This window comes from Saccopteryx bilineata, chromosome 1, assembly GCF_036850765.1.
Source record: "Saccopteryx bilineata isolate mSacBil1 chromosome 1, mSacBil1_pri_phased_curated, whole genome shotgun sequence".
NCBI classification, from domain to species: domain Eukaryota; kingdom Metazoa; phylum Chordata; class Mammalia; order Chiroptera; family Emballonuridae; genus Saccopteryx; species Saccopteryx bilineata.
The window spans coordinates 254,593,264-254,610,001 of record NC_089490.1 but is presented as its reverse complement, the minus strand read 5'-3'; the positions used below and the strand labels follow the sequence as shown (position 1 = coordinate 254,610,001).

General features: G+C 45.1%; 1 protein-coding gene across 4 annotated transcripts in view; it reads right to left on the bottom strand.

Moving 5' to 3' along the window:
* The window catches only part of GPBP1 (GC-rich promoter binding protein 1), a 94,864-nt gene extending 80,553 nt beyond the window's left edge, over positions 1-14,311 (bottom strand). For 2 of the 4 annotated variants that reach the window (XM_066241015.1, XM_066241056.1), the window contains exons 1-2: positions 14,121-14,310; positions 12,446-13,404 (exon numbers count right to left, since the gene is read on the bottom strand). The gene's annotated coding sequence lies outside the window, so the exon portion shown is untranslated. Of the gene's footprint in view, positions 1-12,445; positions 13,405-14,120 lie in introns of all 4 variants that reach the window. The other 2 variants (XM_066241035.1, XM_066241045.1) reach the window with 2 other exon arrangements.
* Positions 14,312-16,738: the final 2,427 nt, after the last annotated feature.

The following is a 16,738-nucleotide window of genomic DNA, read 5'->3' as shown; positions in this document are numbered from 1 at the left end:
TGTCCCAAAGAGACTTTGTCCTCACATCAAATTTGGTTCTTGGAAGGTTAATTTAAAAGACTAAGGTAAAAGCATTTCCAATCACTTTTCTCCACCTCTGAGTTCCTACAAAAGGAACTCATATTATTAATGGGGGAAGAGAACAAAGAGTAATTTGTGTGAAAACTCTGAAACCACCAGTTGAATGATAGGTAAAAACGAATGCAACTAAGCTTGCATTCGAAACTCCTTGAGATACCTTACCAGGTGAATACTACTTGAGGTGGTTTCCCAGCACAGCCAGCGCTCCCTGAGACGCTGTTCTCAGCCCTCACCTGCTGTCACTCACTGACAGCCTCAAGGTTCTATTCTTTTACAGCTTTAGTCAATCGTCCCCTTGTGCAAGGGTTCCATAACCTGCTCCATGATTCAGATTTCAAGGGTTCTATTTACTCTGTATTCACAGAACTTCAGAGCAGACAAACCACACGATCTTACATTTTTGCCTTGTTTGCTATCAACGCCCAGCACCAATGAAAGAGCAGTGCAGGCACAAAGCAGGCACTTAACCATCTGCTGAGGCGATAATCACCACCACCAGACTAGCTGAAGAGGTAAGACTCCTCCATCTACTGCTGGATCAATGTGTTATAGTACAGAAGTTCAAACGTTTGTCCCTCCTTTCTCTTTCACAATATATAGAAATGCTGGTATATATTTTCCAGTATTATTTTCAAGTAAAAATTAGCTAACATTGCCTGACCAGGCAGCGGCACAGTGGATAGAGCATCGGAACGGGATGTGGAAGACCCAGGTTCGAGACCCCCGAGGTCACCAGCTTGAGCGAGGGGTTACTCGGTCTGCTGAAGGCCCGTGGTCAAGGCACAAATAAGAAGGCAATCAATGAACTAAGGTGTTGCAATGCGCAATTAAAAACTAATGATTGATGCTTCTCATCTCTCCGTCCCTGTCTATCCCTCTCTCTGACTCTGTCTCTGTAAAAAAAAATAAAAAAGTTCCACATACATATATATATATATATGGTGAATTGATTTGAGAGGTATTTTAAAGTGATTAAATGGGAAACTGTCCTTTCAACAAATATAACTGGGACAACTCGACATCTATATCAAACAAAAAAAAAGAACCTCAACCCTTCCTTCACACATGCAAAAAAAAATATTCAAAATGGACCACTGACCTATAAATGTGAGCTAAACAATGAAATTTCTACAAGAAAACAGGAGAGAATCCTGTGATTTGGAGTCAAGCAAAGATTTCCTAGGACAATAAAGCACAAACCATGAAAGAAAAAGTTAACCAATTTTACTTCAAAACTAAAAACTTCTGTTCTTCAAAAGACAGTTAAGAAAATGAAGATAGCCTGACCAGGCGATGGCGCAGTGGATAGAGCGTCGGACTGGGATGCAGAGGACCGGGTTCAAGACCCCGAGGTCGCCAGCTTGAGTGCGGGCTCATCTGGTTTGCGGAAAAGCCCACCAGCTTGAACCCAAGGTCGCTGGCTCCAGGAAGGGGTTACTCAGTCTGCTGAAGGCCCGCAGTCAAGGCACATATGAGAAAGCAATCAATGAACAACTAAGGTGTTGCAACGTGCAATGAAAAACTACTGATTGATGCTTCTCATCAATCTCCGTTCCTGTCTGTCTGTCCCTGTCTATCCCTCTCTCTGACTCACTCTCTGTCTCTGTAAAAAATAAATAATAAAAAATTTAAAAAAAAAAAAAGAAAGAAAATGAAGATAACCCTGGCCGGCTTGCACAGTGGTAGAACATCAGCCAAGCGTTTGAAGTCTTGGGTTCGATTCCTGGTCAGGGTACACAGGAGAAGCACCCATATGCTTCTCCACCCTTCCCCCTCTCTTTTCTCTCTCTCTCTTCCCTTCCCACATCCAAGGCTCCATTGGAGCAAAGTTTGCCCGGGCAATGAGGATAGCTCCATGGCTTCCGTCTCAGGCACTAGAATGGCTCCGGATGCAGAGAAGCAATGCCCCAGATGGGTTGAGCATCAACCCCTGCTGGGCATGCTGGGTGGATCCCGGTCCGGCACATGCAGGAGTTCCTCTCTGCCTCCCCACTTCAAACTTCAGAAAAATACAAAAAAGAAAATGAAGATAACCACAGACCAGAAGAAATTATTTGCAAAACATTTGTCTGATATACCTGTATCCAAGTACAGCTTGGGGCAAAAGTAGGTGTATACTTGTTCACATAGAAAATAATAATACAAGAGTAAATTGTTTCACATACTCATAACTGTAAACCTACTTTTGCCCCACCCTGTACATAAAGAATTCAGCTTAATAAGACAGCTGAGTTTTTTAACATGGAAAAATATTTGAACAGACACTTCCCCAAAACATATTAGAAGAGATGCTCAGCATCATTATTAGGGAAATACAAATTAAAACTACAATACAAATTCAAACTAGAAGTTAACTAGAACGGTTAAAATTAAAAAACTGATGATACCAAATACTGGCAAGAATGCAGTAAGAATGCCAAACAGTTCATTTTAGAAAAGTGTAGGCAGGTTTTTAGCAGAATTAAAGGCACACAATTCATATGACCCTGCAATTCCACTCCTAGATATCTTCCAAGACCAGTGGAAATATTCGTTCACATAGAGTTTTGTATGCAATGTCCACAGATACTTTATTCAGAGTAGACAAACACTGAAAAAACCAACTGTCTGGTAATCGGAAAATGGGTAAGTTGTATATCCACACAACAGAATACTACTTAGCAATTAAAAGGAAGAATTATAGTATGTGAAACATGCATGAAAGAAGCCAGAAACAGACGACTACACACTGTTGGATTCCCTATACATGACTTTCTGGAGAACACCACACACTACCAACAAGAAACAGACCGATGGTATCCAGGAAGTGGGGGTGAGTGTCAGGGACTATCTACACCGGACAAGGTAACTTTCTGGGGTGATCAGCATGCTGTACATCCTCATTGTGGTGAAGTTACACCTGATTTGACTAAAATCTTTAAACTGCACACTAAAAAGAATACAGTTATTGTATGTATACCTCAATAAATGTAATTTAAAAGTGGGTTCATACTCTATTAAAAAATTAACAGACTTTCATTTATAAACTGTTAAAAGACGTTAATGTTCACTGTAAAAACATAGGATTAATAGTGTTCCCCATATACAGGCACACCTTGGAGATAATGTGAGTCAGCTCTAGACCACTACAATAGTGAGTACACAATAGGCGAGTCAATCATTTTGCTGGTAGAGCATCTTGCCTTCAGTTTATTTAAAAAAAAAAAAAATGCAACACCTGTGATGCACCATAACGTGAAAGGCACCAAAAAAAGATGTGCTGACATTACTTTTACCCCAAATTTATTTTCTGAAATCTGAGAATTAACAAATTAATCACAATTGCTCTTCATCAAAGACCACACCCACTAATCCAAACTTGATGTTGGCTTTTACTTTCAATTTCTGGTAGAAGGAAACGAATAATTTACTTTCCTTTTGGTCATTTCTAGGAATATCATATCACTATACAACAGGACAGCTTTAATGTTGGCTAACTGCTTAGTCAACTACACTGACAGTAAATATTAGAGAAGAAAAGGAAAAGCACTAATTAATGACTATTATTAACCAGCCTAAGATACTTTCCTTCTTTTAAGGAAAGAAGTACTTAAACATCAGGTCATTTATTTCTTTTAAGGGGGGACAAATAAGGTGTAGAAAGTATTTTGGAAATCTGTGGAGGGGAGGGTTGTTTATCTTCTAGAATGGTCACACCGGTGCTATTACATATTGAATTACATCTTCCCTTTCCTCTTTTATTGCAGGTGTTGTGTTACTATGATCTCATGTGCGTGGGATAATATTTTATTTCAGGATAGTAAAGAGGACTTTAAAAAGTACTTGACATAAAAGTCATATGAATCAGACTGGATTCTATACCAATGATCTAAGAGTTGTGCTGTCCACTAAACTAAAATTAAATAAAATTTAAAATTCAGTTATGCACTAGACACATTTCAAATGCTCAGTATTGGCTAGTGATTGCCACGATGAACAGTGTAGACACGGAACACATCCATTACCTCACTGGACAGCCCTGCTCCTACTACTTACAACACGAGGGAGTCAACTGTAACAGAAGGACAATTCATATTCTATCCCTGTCACTTGCTGAGGATGTTGTATAGATTATTCAATTTCAGACTGAGTTTCTTAAAACCATTAACAGGAAAGACCACTTATTTCACATGCTAATAGGGAAAAGCACTTTATAAACTAGAATAGTATATAAATGTTAGCTATGAAGCCTGACCAGGCGGTGGCGCAGTGGATAGAGCGTTGGACTGGGATGCAGAAGGACCCAGGTTCGAGAACCTGAGGTCGCCAGCTTGAGCACGGGCTCATCTGGTTTGAGCAAAGCTCACCAGCTTGGACCCAAGGTCGCTGGCTTGAGAAAGGGGTTACTAGGTCTGCTGTAGACCCCCCCCCCCCATCAAGGCACATATGAGAAAGCAATCAATAAACTAAGATGTCACAACAGAAAAACTGATGCTTTTTTTTTTTTGTATTTTTCCGAAGCTGGAAACAGGGAGGCAGTCAGACAGACTCCCACATGCGCCCAACCGGGATCCACCCGGCATGCCCACCAGGGGGGCAATGCTCTGCCCATCTGGGGCGTGGTTCTGCTGCAACCAGAGCCATTCTAGCACCTGAGGCAGAGGCCATAGAGCCATCCTCAGCGCCCGGGCCAACTTTGCTCCAATGGAGCCTTGGCTGCAGGAGGGAAAGAGAGAGACAGAGAGGAAGGAGAGGGGGAGGGGTGGAGAAGCAGATGGGCGCTTCTCCTGTGTGCCCTGGCCGGGAATCAAACCCAGGACTCCTGCACACCAGGCCGACACTCTACCACTGAGCCAACCGGCCAGGGCTTGATTGATGCTTCTTATCTCTCTCCGTTCCTGTCTGTCTATCCTTCTCTCTGTCTCTGTGTAAAAAAAAAAAAAAAGCTTAAATATTAGCTATGAAGTGATCCAAAAGGAAAATATTCCTGAATGAAATCAAACTCATGTGAAGCATGTATTAGAAACAAGTCATAACTGAGTCACCGTGAGAAAAATTTAGTTGCTAAAAATAAAATATTTTCTAAGTTCCTAAAACAGAACAGTACAGTATTTTACTTTCCTCCTATCACCACCTTAAAAACTCTGTGAACATAATGGTAGGGAGTCTAGACTGCACATTCAGAATGTATTTCCCCATGTACAATATAAGACACTCTTATGTATAAGGCACACCTTAATTCTGGGGCCTGAAATTTGAAAAAAAAAATGTATTACATAAAGTTACTGAACTCAAGTTTTATGCATCTACAACGAGCACTAAACTACGTGCAAAAGAAGTGGGAAATGCAAGTAAAAATAATCTACAGTCACTGTATAAGACGCACCCAGTTTTTAGACGCCAAATTTTGGGGGGAAATGTGCATCTTATACGTAGGGAAATACGGTATGTGTCCAGAAATTATCACTTACTGGTTGTGTGACCCTGGCAAACAACTTAAAACCTTCTGCTTTCATTTTCATATCTGTAACATGAGGACAACAACAGGACCTTCCCACACAAAGTATGTATGAGACTTAGTTAATATACTTAAAAAACGTACAACACTGCCTGGGACATGGTAAACATTGATAAATATTCGTTATTAGGATCTACTTAACCCTGACCGGGTGGCTCAGCAGATAAAGTGTCTTTCTGGTGCGCCAGAGGTCGTGGGTTCTACCCTGGTCAGGACACATATGAGCAGTAGTCAATGAGGACACAGCTAAATGGAGCAAACAGGTGAAACAATGAGTTGATGCTTCCTTCCCTCTCCAATACAAATTCAATGGGGAAAAAATTTTTTTTTAAATCTACTCATTATTCAGATACCTAAAAAATTAAGAACTCCTACCACTCAACAACAAAAACAATCTGATTTTAAAAATGGGCAAAGGATTTGAATGAAATATTTCTCCGTAGAAGGTATACAAATGGCCAATAAGCACACAAAAAGACATCACTAATCACTAATCCTGAGGGAAATGCAATCAAAACCACAATGAGATACCACTTTAAGCCCATTAGAACAGCTATTATCAAAAACACAAAACAGTAACAAGTGTTGGAAAAGATGTGGAGAAACTGGAACCCTTGTGGACTGCTGACAGAAATTAAAAACTGATGCAGTCACTAAGAAAAACAATATGGCGGCTTCCCAATGGATTAAATAGAATTACCATGTGATCCAGCAATTCCAGCTCTGGGTGTACAATCAAAATTAAAAGCAGGGACTCACACAGATACTGGTGCACCCATGTTCACAGCAGCGCTGTTCAAAACAGCCTGGGCCCTGGCCGGTTGGCTCAACGGTGGAGCGTCGGCCTGGCGTAGGGGAGTCCCAGGTTCGATTCCCAGCCGGGCCACACAGGAGAGGCGCCCATCTGCTTCTCCACCCCTTCCCCTCTCCTTCCTCTTTGTATCTCTCTTCCCCTCCTGAAGCCGAGGCTCCATTGGAGCAGAGATGGCCCGGGCACTGGGGATGGCTCTGTGGCCTCTGCCTCAGGCGATGGAATGGCTCTGGATGCAACAGAGCGAAGCCCCAGGGGGGGCAGAACATCGCCCCCTGGTGGGCATGCCGGGTGGATCCCGGTCGGGCGCATGCGGGAGTCTGTCTGACTGCCTCCCCGTTTCCAGCTTCGGAAAAATGAAAAAAAACAAACAAAAAAATAAAAACAGCCTGAACGTGAAAGCAACTCCACTGTCCATCAGCAGAGGAAGAAATAAAATGTGGTATGTACATACATACAATGTATTACTGTCTAAAAAAGAAGAAAATACTGATTCTGACATCTGCTACAACATGCATAAACCTCAAGGGCATTATGAGTGAAATTAGACTGTCACAAGAGGCCAAAGAGTACACAATTCCACTTCCATGAGGTACCTAGAGTAGTCAAATTCATAGATCTACAAAGTTGAATGTGATTACTAGGGGCTAAAGGGAGAAAAATGGGGAGTTAACGCTAACTGGGTAGAGTTTCAGTTTGGAAAGATGAAAAGGGAGGCGATGGATGGTGGTGATGGTTGCACAAAAATGTGAATATACTAAATGCCACTGGCCCTGGCCGGTTGGCTCAGTGGTAGAGCGTCGGCCTGGCATGCAGGAGTCCCGGGTTTGATTCCCGGCCAGGGCACACAGGAGAAGCACCCATCTGCTTCTCCACCCCTCCCCCTCTCTTTCCTCTCTGTCTCTCTCTTCCCCTCCCACAGTCAAGGCTCCATTGGAGCGAAGTTGGCCCTGGCGCTGAGGATGGCTCTGTGTCCTCTGCCTCAGGCGCTAGAATGACTCTGATTGCAGCAGAGCCTCGCCCCAAGATGGGCAGAGCATCGCCCCCTGGTGGGTGTGCTGGGTGGATCCCGGTAGGGCGCATGCTGGAGTCTGTCTGACTGCCTCCCCGTTTCTGGCTTCGGAAAAATACAAAAAATATATATATATACTAAATGCTACCGAACTGTCCACTCAAAAGTGGCTAAGCGCAGTCTCCCTCTCAAGAGCATGCCCGCGCCTTTCCCTTCCCCATTCCTCCTTTTCTTCCCCCACAGGCATGCATCTACAAAACTCTAAGAGTCTCCATGAGACGTGTAGCCAGGGGAGCAGGTGGCAGCGGCAGCTTGTCCCACACTCACCCCATGACCTGACTCAAAGGCCCCCTTGTCTCTGACTTCCCAGTGAGCCAGAGCAGCCCCCTGGGCTCTCCTGTTGTTCCTTCTATCCTGGGCCCTTCCTTGTCTCACTGTCCCCAGCTTTAACTTAAGAACAAAAGTGGGAGAAAAAAGGTCAATTTGATGTTTATTTCCCCTCTTACATTGATTGGAAGATTAGTGTGAAGGGGAGAAGGACCTTCCCTCCACACCTCATATATCGGCTAGAAAGGTAAAAAGATTTAAACCTTCCAAATTCATTTAAATTTAAAACATACTTTCTTCTCAACTGAAAATAGTCAACTTTCTATTTGTGGGGCTAATTATGTTGACAACTACTGGTTGTGAAACCTTTTATTGTGGTTTTTAATATGTCCACAAATTCTTTTGAGAGAAGGTGGAGTCTAATCCCACTCCCCTTGATTACAGCCAAGATTTAATAACTTGCTTCTCGTGAAAAAAATGTAACTTCTGAGAACAGGTAGGTCAGAAGAGGCGCTGCACTACGCTCCTCTTTTCTCACATCGCTTGCTCTGGGATACACAGGTGCACAGTGAGACCCACACAGGGTAATGAACTCCATCCCCCAGACCAGATACTAGCCAGCAGCATCTCCCTGCCTGCCCAGGGAACACCAGCTAAAAGGGGGTGAACTGTATGAAAGACCTGGAGGGAAGAAGAACCATTTAGCTAATCTGCTCCCAAATCTCTTACCCACATAAACAATGTGAAATAAACATTTATTATTTTTTAAAACTCACTCAATTAAAAGGATAGATTTATATTCACTGAAAAACAAACTAATCTTTCATTAGTATGCATGTGTAAAGGTAATTATTCCAGAAAATTTTCCATTTTAAGGATTTTTAAAATCTATTTGCAAGTTCTGAGTTTCAAAGGAAACAATCTATTCAACTAAGGATAGTAAATTCTTGTTCTTGCTAAAAATAAAAAAGTATAAGAATATTTAAGTATGGTTTTAAAAAAATATAATAATTTCAAAACAGAATGAAAGACCAGAAGCACTGCACTCACCAAGCTGTAAACAGAAAGATGACTCAAGAATAAGAAACTGAGTGGGGTATCTTGCATAAAAAGATGCAGAAACTAGCAATTACTTGAAGGGATCAAAAGCAAAAGCCCGTAAGTGCTGGGTGGGGCAGCTGACTTTAAAAAGGAGAAAAGCAAGCAGGTAAAACTGGGGGAAGGAAAACCCAAAAAACAAACAAACAAAAAAAATCACCCAACCACTAAAGGTTTATCAGTAATTCAGTAATTTTAAAAAGTTTGTCTCTAGTGAGGGTCCTGCTAAAATTTATGGACCTGATCCCCAGAAAAATACATAAGCATCCCTAAAATGACCTAATCCAGAGAATTCTAAAACCATTCTGTTTCCCACACCTATCCATGCAGCCAAAGAAACTCCTGTTAGGAACTCTGGCACACAAAACACTGGAGGGAAAGGGTGACAGGGAGGGAACACACCTCCTTCCAAACTCGTCTTAGTAAGTATGCCAAATGCACAACCCCAAGGGCTGCTATAGACTGGTTACAGGGTGAAGAGACTGAAACTAAAAGCAAAAAGGTAAGTTAACAGGTGACTTCCTTAGTCAAGGACCAAGCTAGAAAAAGAAATGAGACCGGAAATGAGGAGGCAGGGCATGAGTGATACTGCAGGTGTCGATTGCCATTAACAGAAACGAGGAAGGAAAAAATAATTTCAGACTACGATAAATACTGATTTGACATGTAAAATGAAGTAGGATCTTAAAATATTAGAATTAAAGCTTACATCTATGTTGTACTCCATAATTAACAAAAATTATTTCCATCAGTTTCATGAAGAACTAAGGCCAAAAGAGATTAGATGAATATACAAGGTCACATGGGCCTTTTACTAGATACTCCAAATCCTAAATCCAAAATGCTTCTAACTCCCAGACATTCCCCGTTTTCTACATCACTGCCCTTACCTGAATCTAAATGTCACCTAAACATTTTCATCAAAAATTAAAACAGCCTGACCTGTGGTGGCACAGTGGATAAAGTGTCGACCTGGAACGCTGAGGTCGCTGTTTCAAAACTCTGCACTTGTCTGGTCAAGGCACATATGGGAGTTCATGCTTCCTGCTCCTCCCTCCTCTCTCTTCCCCTCACTCACTCTCACTCTCTCTCCTCTCTAAAATGAATAAATTAAAAAAAAAAAAAAACATTAAAAATTAAAACAGCCTGACCAAGCTGCAGTGGATAGAGCGCTGGACTGGGATGAGGAAGATCCAGGTTCGAGACCCCGAGGTCGCCAGCTTGGCAACGGGCTCATCTGGTCTGAGCCAAAAAAGCTCACCAGCTTGAACCCAAGGTCGCTGGCTCGAGCAAGGGGTTACTCAGTCTGCTGAAGGCCCGCGGTCAAAGCACAAAGGAGAAAGCAAGCAATGAAAGTGTTGCAACGCACACTGAAAAAACTAACGATTGATGCTTCTCATCTCTCTGTTCCTGTCTGTCTGTCCCTGTCTATCCCTCTGACTCTTTTTCTCTATAAATAAAATAAAATAAAACAAAACAAAACAAAACAGAAAAGGAGGCTGAATCAAAGACAATTAGATTACCTGGCCTGGGTTTGGGTTCGACACTGACCTAATTCTACTTTCAGACTAGAATCCTGACCTTTTTCTTTTCCATAACTCTCAATTTTTCTTCTTACCGCTTACTCCTGTTCTTTCCCTATTATTGCCCATTACTCTTTACTTTCCTACTATTTCTCCCTTCCTCAATTCTAAAGTGTCCGCAGCTTTAAGCACCAGAATTTATGTAGTACTCTCAATTCTAAAGTATAGAAAAAGTTGGAGAAAAAAAATAAGCAAACCTGTACTTAGCTCTGTATCTGTGCAAAGAGGTGACAGGTGGAAGAGATCAATAAAATCTGACAGCACATTTTAAATGTTTTGTTGGGGCTTGGAGACTTGGTCAAGATGCCAACCTATCCTCGGTCCTAACTTTCTCCCAGTCTCAGTCTCTCTTCATCTTCATTTTCTCATCTATGCCCTATAACAGTACTTCCCTCTTCAAATATGGTTAAGAATTAAGATATACCATGTAAAGTACACACACGATACAATCATCTATAAATGTCAGTCATTGTGATTGTTATTTTTAGACCCATAGCAAAAGGAAAAAAGGAAAATATGAGAGAAAGAGACACTAATAGAGGATAAGCAGCAGTCCAGTTACTGATACAATTACTACTGACACTTTATTTTTCAATGCCAAAATAATAAAATATTTATCAAAATGTTCAACTAAATCTGTCCTTGAACAATTGCTGTAATTCAAGTTCATAATTATTCTATACAAGGATTAAAGTAAAAAATCCTAGTCTCTGGAGTCATCTAGAGCCTGATACTACTACTTGGGGTAACATCAATGGGAGCAATTTCAAGGAAATTAATCACAAACGGTAAATGTGGTTCCTGTCTATGAACAAAAGGTCATTCATTTCCAATTATTTTTAATCACAACTGAGACACATATTCTTTGACAATTAACATGAAAAGCCATTAAATTCAAGAATACATAAAACACAGACTCCCCAAAGGAAGGGGCAGGGAGAAAAATTTTCTCCCCACATTTTTATATCAATCAAGGTGGAACCGCAATTAGAAATACAACATAGAGTTCCGACAGAGGAAGAAATAACCTAGTCTATTTTAACAGAGAGAATTACTGAACTCTCATCTCAATTTTAGATCAGAAAACAAATGTTACACTTCTGCTCACAGTAAGCTAGCAAGATTCAACAGGGTAGCAGAAAACGTTGTTTCAAAACAAATAAGCAGCTGACAAGTTATAGGCTATCTTGGCAAAGTGTTCAAAAATTAGTCTTTTATCTCAGAAAGATAATTAAATGAAATAAACTCTAATTTTGGCTACATTAATGTGTCACTAATTAATAAATTGCTTTAAAAATTTTAGTGAATTATTTTAAAAAACACTAGAGTGCCTGACTCACTGAAAAAAATGTAGTAAATAATGGTAACTAAGAACACAATTCAATCTTGTGAAATAATTAAAAGATAATTCACTTGCCAAAAGCATTTCTATTACAGCAATTAATATTCACTAGCTTTTTTTAAAAAGTTTTACCAACTTAAACCAACACAGCCTTGCCTAGGAGAAAAAAAAAAGTTGATGAAAGTTCTTAATACATCTTGCTCAGTTCCTCAGTTTTTGCCCATTGGAAAAACTTGACCTTTTGGAACTAAGATCTTAAGGAATAATTCAAAATAAAACCACGTCAACAAATTGATTCAAAACCTTAATTTCAATGATGGATTAAAATGTTATTCTTTCAAACAAGCTACTTCATGAAATACCACATAACTCAAGCCCTTTATTATGTTTTAAATATGAAATAATTCCTTGGATTTTTTTTTTCCTACCAATCTATGAATCCATAAAGCCTAAGGAGAATAACGACTATACTTAGTCTGGACTTTTTTACTTAGGTGCACAAAAACTTAAAATTTAGACTGTTTAACATGAAATATTCTTAAAGCTTAACTTTTTCTATATTTAAACAAACTTCATAGCTATTTTCAGACTGTCCACGAGAAAAACTGAAAGGCTTCCTAGAACAGGTATAATAAACCTGACCCTCATTACATTTTACAAACGATCCTTTGACTTGCTCACTACATATACTTACAAATTCCAACAGGACCGCACAGGAAGGTGTTGGGTTTTTCTCTGTTATCTTTGTGTTTTCCAGTTTGTTTTTTTATTTTGTATCCTCTGAAATAAAATCCAAGTTCTCTGAAGATACTTAACCTATGACTATTTGACATAGAGTTACCACTTCAAGTCAGCTACCCATACTTCTGTTTTAAAGTTTTCATATGGCTATCTCCAGAATCTGCCAAGTTCCTCGGATTCAAGATGAGTCTTTACTATTCCATGAACTCGTCCCTGGTGTCCTTATTCCGCTCGGAGACGAAATATCCGATTTATAAGCCAAAACGCAAAAACAAAAAGAAAATTTCACATCTGAGGAGCATGCCTCAACATCAGCACTTCGAGAAACACAGCTATCTCAACACTACCATGCTGCTGGGGAACGGCAGCATCTTAAATGTCCACGTAAATAAAAGATAAAAGGAAAAAAACCCTGGACTCTTCCAATGTCTTCATTTAGGAAACCTGTCCCATTGTGACATGAAAAAAAGCTGAGGTCAGAAAAAAAATCCCCCAAAATTTTAATGAAGGTGAAGATAAAGCGCCACGGGACTAAAGCACTTATTGGAATAGTAATTGAAAGCTTCCGAAACTACTGCGCGCACCAATCAGACGTCTCGTCCGGGCCGGTGAGGCCGCGACCGCGGCTGGGGGCTGCGGGGGCGGCACCGGCCGCTCCAGCCCAGACCGGGTTATATAATCCGCGAGAGCCCGAACACAGAAGTGCGCCCCGCTGCTCGTCCGGGTGGCTGGCAGAGCTGGCCAGTCCAGGTGGCTTCACTGCAGAGACGCTTCTCGCCACTTGTTCACGAACTTCTGGGGCGAGAATTACCCAAAAAACATTGTAATTCCAAAATGGCCACTTGAAAGATCCGGGGCCTTTTGCACGAAACCTAGAAGATGATCTTATTCGTATCTGAGTAACTCGATCACCTGTAAAAGTTATTTTTTTAAAAAAAGGAAAAAAAACTTGAATTACAGAGAGTTAAGAGGTGGAACCAGACGATACCCAGCAGCGGGCGGACCTGTGGAGAAAGGCTGCGTCTGCGGGGCTCGGCCCGGAGTGCCCCGTCCGAGTGCCCGGGACTCCGGGTGGGGGCGGGGGGCTCGGTCTCCGGGAAAGGGGCGCGGGTGACGTCAGTGCCGCTCTCGGCAGGCCCGCACGCGCCCCCGCCCAGGTGGACAGGTGCGCGCCCGCTCCCGGCCCCGCCGCCGGGGTCCGAGGGCCGCCGCGACGCCGCTGCCGGCCGGGTGTGAGGGCCGCCGAGGCGGACACAGCGGATGACACCTTCCTGGCCCCCGCGAGGCAGCGCGCCGCTCCGGCTCCCGGAACGCAGCGCGCAGCTTCTCCGCCGCGTCCCCCGCGCAAACCCAGGGCCCGGAGCGGGCAGTGGCCGAGCCCCGGCAGAGGCCCCGGAGCCTGAGGGGGCGGCAGCACGCAGAGGGTCGGCCCGGCCTCGCCGCAATCCGCGCCCTGCCGCCCCACCCCACCCCGCGCCGGGCCGGATCCGCGCCACCCCCGGAGGCCCCGCGCCGGCCGCTCCTGGCTCCCGCACCCCGTCCGCGGGGACACCGAACGCCGCCAACGCCGCCCCGATCCCCGGGCCCGACGCGCCCCGACTCCGGCGCCGCGCCAGACACCGCGTTACCTTCCGCCACCCCACAGGTGCCCCCGGCCTGGGGTGCCTGCGCTTGGTCCCGGGACGAGGCGCTCGGTACTTTGAATAATCCCCTTTTGCCGCTTTTCCCTCCCCCACAACCAGTCTCCGTCCCAAAATGGCGCCGACCCGATCCGCAATGTTCTGGGCCAAGTCTCGCGAGATGGGCGAAGGTGGCGAGGCGGGGAAGGAACTGAAGGTTCAGAAGGGAGGGGAAGGCGGGGCGCCGACGACGACGAGGAGGAGGGAGCCCGACTGTGGACGGAGCGCCGCGAACGAACCTACTGGGCGGGGCATCAGGAGGGGTGCCTCAGCCGCAGAACCTTCTGGCCCGAGCCACCGCTCACGCCCCAGCCCAAGACGCTCCGCCCTCTACGTCGGAGGCGAGGGGCGTGGCGTGGTGGGGGCCACGCCGGGGGCGGGGCTTTGCGGAGGCAGCGGAGGCCGGCGGGGGCGCGGCGCGGCGAGGTGACGTCGGCAGCAGCTGGAGTTGGGGATTACCCCCTGCCGCTGACGTGCATTTCCTCGACAATCGGGAAAGTTCGGGAAAAAGGGGATTCCCGGCCGCTCCCGGAGGAATCGCTCCTCCCGCTCTCACCCCGCCATCTCCCCGCCCGGGTGCCGGGGATGTAGATGTTGGGGCTTCCCAGAGGGCGAGGCCGGGAAGCTGGAATCCTGGGCAGCCGGGGGGCGCCGCTGGGCCGGGTCCCTCCCGCGCTCTGGGGGCCCGTGCCAGGCAGACTTGTCACGTGCTCGCTTGGGCGGCCCAGCGCGGGAGGAGCGCAGGCGGCTTGCAGAGGTGCACGCGGACTTTGCTCGCGGAGGCGGGTGCTGCAGGCGGGACACTCGGTCTGGGGAGCTGAGCCCAGACTCCGAGGCCGCTGCACACCGGCGGGCCCTGTCCTGTGTGCGCTGAACCGACAGCGTCTGGGCGGGGCACCGCCCAGGCGACTTAACTGAATGTCGTGGTAGTCACGTGGGTTACAAGGGAGGGATTCCGTGGCCACTGGGAGGTTAGCTATCATCTCTGCCTGGGGGAGCATGGGGGGGGACCCAGAAAATAACAAACTCTGGACTCTTCACTGTAAAGCCAGTAGCCACAGCTACCATCACAGCCGCCCTGCCTGTGCAGGTTTGCATTGGATTCGGACAGATAGTAATGAAACAAGGGAGCCAAGTACTGGTGGGCCATTAGCTTTAATCCTAGCTTGCACCTGGCGGGCAAAAAATACACAGTGGGAAAACACTTCCCCTTCCATTCAGGGCTCCCAAAGCCACTGACTTATCCGAGTTTCCTAGAATCAAAGGTTCCTAGCTCACCAGACTTATTCACCTCTGCTAGCTCACCAGACTTATTCACCTCTGCTGCCCATCTCCTTCTCTCTGTACAAATGACACAAACTGGCTTCTCCCTCAGCACCCCGCCATCTTGGCTGCTTCTCCTCTCCTCCCCGTGGCCTTTCTCTGCTCTCTTCTCTAATGCCAATCTCAGGAACCCAGAGCAAGCAAGTTCCAGCCTGCCATACTTTATAGTGTAGCAATCAAAACTTTTAATCCAATATGCAAACAAGGAAGTCTCTAATACAAAGTCACTTATCTGAGGCCTAATGGGATTCCTCATGAGAATGCACCACCCCACATCATGCAATCAGTCAAGGGTGTGGGGAAAAGCTTAGTCTTAAAACTAAGCCTTAGGCTACAACGACCCGGCCTGCTTACAGCCTGTCCCCCAGACCCAATACAAACTATAAGCGAGCAAACATATATATTTTAAAACTTATTTGACCAATATTCACCCTCCCCCAAACCACAAAGGTTTCATGCACAAGAACTGGACGGTCCATTTGCATCCATTATGGGCTTTGTAGTTCGCTACTGACAGCTCCCTGTCAAGGGTGCCTGAAAGTAAACACCAAAATTACACCTCCCATTATTTTATTTTAGCCTTCATAGGGGAGATGGGCTGTTTGGCAATTGATGAACCCTCCCTGGATGCGTAGAGAAGAGAATTAACACTTGCTGGACATACCCTTCTGCAGATGAGGAAACTGGTTCCAGTTAAGGACCTTTTTGACGGCCCTGGCCGGTTGGTTCAGTGATAGAGCGTCGGCCTGGCGTGCAGAAGTCCCGGGTTTGATTCCCAACCAGGGCACACAGGAGAAGCGCCCATCTGCTTCTCCACCCCTCCCCCTCTCCTTCCGCTCTGTCTCTCTCTTCCCCTCCTGCAGCCGAGGTCCCATTGGAGCAAAGATGGCCGGGGCGCTGGGGATGGCTCCTTGGCCTCTGCCCCAGGTGCTAGAGTGGCTCTGGTCGCAACAGAGCGACGCCCCGGAAGGGCAGAGTATCGCCCCCTGGTGGGCAGAGGGTCACCCTCTGGTGGGCGTGCCGGGTGGATCCCGGTCGGGGACCTTTTTAAGACTACACTGCACCCAAAGTGGGTGCCACAACTCGCAGGGAGCAGACAAGGTCAAGTCTGGGCCCAATGCACACTCTTCCCACCACACCAGGTTGCTTCCACAGAAGGGACGTAGGTCCTTTTGACCAATCACCTGGCTATATTCTGACCAATCAGGACAGTGCCTCTTGAACAATCAAAGTGCAAGGATTTG